The sequence below is a fragment of the Schistocerca gregaria genome, unplaced genomic scaffold (assembly GCF_023897955.1).
Source record: "Schistocerca gregaria isolate iqSchGreg1 unplaced genomic scaffold, iqSchGreg1.2 ptg000996l, whole genome shotgun sequence".
Lineage (NCBI taxonomy): Eukaryota > Metazoa > Arthropoda > Insecta > Orthoptera > Acrididae > Schistocerca > Schistocerca gregaria.
Genome location: NW_026062346.1, coordinates 170,001 through 172,500, shown reverse-complemented (window position 1 = coordinate 172,500; position 2,500 = coordinate 170,001). Strand labels below are relative to the sequence as shown.

The 2,500-nt window shown below is 57.1% G+C and overlaps 1 non-coding gene across 1 annotated transcript in view; it reads left to right on the top strand.

Annotated features, from left to right (window-relative positions):
• The first annotated feature begins 2,007 nt into the window (after positions 1–2,007).
• LOC126326631 (small subunit ribosomal RNA) overlaps positions 2,008–2,500 on the top strand; it is a 1,893-nt gene continuing 1,400 nt past the window's right edge. Inside the window, exon 1 of the ribosomal RNA XR_007560788.1 lies at positions 2,008–2,500. This exon is cut by the window's right edge and continues 1,400 nt beyond it. This is a non-coding gene — a ribosomal RNA (small subunit ribosomal RNA).

Sequence of the window (2,500 nt, the reverse complement as noted above, 5' to 3'; positions counted from 1 at the left end):
GCTGCACCTTAACCTAAGTTACGCTGCACCTTAACCTAAGTTACGCTGCACCTTAACCTAAGTTACGCTGCACCTTAACCTAAGTTACGCTGCACCTTAACCTAACTTACGCTGCACCTTAACCTAACTTACGCTGCACCTTAACCTAACTTACACTGCACCTTAACTGTCACATGTAACGTCACAGGAATGTAGCTTTGCCTAACAGCAACCCTCTGAACATAGTTCACTGCTTGGATCCTCTGGTGTCATGTGTATTTCTTGATGCCATGGTGCGTACCCTCACATAAAGGTCTTTCGAGTGTTGCGTACTTTCTACACAGTCCCGCTAACCACTGGAAGGGTGTACCGCTACAGAACGAATATCGCCCTCCCCTCCTGCCCTTCCAAGCTGGTCGGTCAGGCGTTTGTTTGTGAAATGAGCCTTGCAGCTGTTCAGTTGCATTCGGTTGTCGATGCAGTCAGTGTACGTTGTGGTACGGCCTGTGTGGACTGTCCGCTGATGTACGCGTAACCCACACTGATCATCCGTCGTTACGTACTGAGTGACATAATGTGGCACATGCTTGACCGTACACCGGCTGCGCCCTACAATGGCGAATCATAAGGGCCATATGTTGTGCACGATGCTACTTGTCTCGTCTCCCCATTACAGCGAGATTGCACTGTTGTACGCCGTACAGACATGTGGTAGGTAGGTACGGACGAAAGTATTGCATGTTGGCCCTCCCCCCCCCCCCTCCTCCCTCTGCCGGGAATCAGCGTGAGCCGTCTGTTGATGTAGCGACGAGGGTTTTCCTATTTAATCGTATTGCCCCACACAACATGATAGCACGGTGGACCGCGTTCCACATCTGCGACATGCTACAGAGGCCGGTTGACAGTCGACCGCGCAAGGGACATTGCACACGTGCGCGGACCATCTTCCACGTGTTCTCTCGTGTACATGCCGCAGTGTGTATGTGGGCTGATGTAGCGTGTCGTGACACATAACATGCAGGCATGCCAGAATCGTAGATTTCGCAAATGTAGATTGACGTATACGTTTGCTGCCAAAGATCCGCAAATGAACTGGAAATCAGTTGTTGAGCGGTTGTTCGCGCTGCAGGTGCATCGGTGATAGCGACGATCGGTACATCTATGAACCGGTTGTTTCGGCGGTACCCGCCATGCCCCCGAACCTGAGTTGGCCATGTGGGTATGAAGCGATACGAGGCTGTGGCTTGGCGGGACAGTCCCCGGCCGGTGAGGGGGGGCCGCCCGGCGTGCTGGCCGCGCGCTGCGTGAGCGCACGCACTACAGCCGGCTGGTGGGGGGCGCCCAGTGGCAGGAGCGCCGGCCGACGGGCCCGGCTGGCGTCCCAGCTATGCGCCGGCGCACCCTGCGCGCGGCGCCAGGCGGCCAAAGTGGGTTCTGCCGAGCCCGGTGCGAAGCGCGGTGGACATCTGCAGTGTGCTGGTCCGATTGCGGACTGTGTGCGTTGAGGATGCGCCGCCGCCCGGCACTCGGCGTCGCGACGCCGTCTGCTGCTCGGTCGCCCCCAGCGGTTCTCGCAGGTGGTTTGTATCGCAGCTCTGCGGACGTGTTGGCGCGTGCGCTGTGCTGGGAGAGTTCGCTTCTGCACCCAAGTGGGGCTTTGCCCTTCTGTGGCGCTGGCGTTGGAGCTGCCGGTCACCGTAGGTGGCGCGTGTTGTTTCCCGCCGGCAATGCCACGACAGCACGCTCCCGGGCCTCTGTCGGCAGCGGCAAGCTCAGTTGGGAGCACGGGTGTTCGCACTGAAAGCGTCTACTCGCCCATCTCCGGGCGATTGCGCCTCTCTCGAACCCGACCAAGTACTTAGGACGGCGCTGCGCGCCGCCGGGACCTGAGAGGGTTTCGAGGTGTATCGTGCAGGGGAGCTCAGCCTCCTCCTGTTTGCAGAATAATTGAGCGGACGCTTGCGTGTTCGCGCGGGCCCTCGGGACACACTCCCGGGCGGCCGGCTGCTCAGCTCTCGTTGACGCAGCTCCCTGGTTGATCCTGCCAGTAGTCATATGCTTGTCTCAAAGATTAAGCCATGCATGTCTCAGTACAAGCCGCATTAAGGTGAAACCGCGAATGGCTCATTAAATCAGTTATGGTTCCTTAGATCGTACCCACGTTACTTGGATAACTGTGGTAATTCTAGAGCTAATACATGCAAACAGAGTCCCGACCAGAGATGGAAGGGACGCTTTTATTAGATCAAAACCAATCGGATTGGCTCGTCTGGTCCGTTTGCCTTGGTGACTCTGAATAACTTTGGGCTGATCGCACGGTCCTCGTACCGGCGACGCATCTTTCAAATGTCTGCCTTATCAACTGTCGATGGTAGGTTCTGCGCCTACCATGGTTGTAACGGGTAACGGGGAATCAGGGTTCGATTCCGGAGAGGGAGCCTGAGAAACGGCTACCACATCCAAGGAAGGCAGCAGGCGCGCAAATTACCCACTCCCGGCACGGGGAGGTAGTGACGAAAAA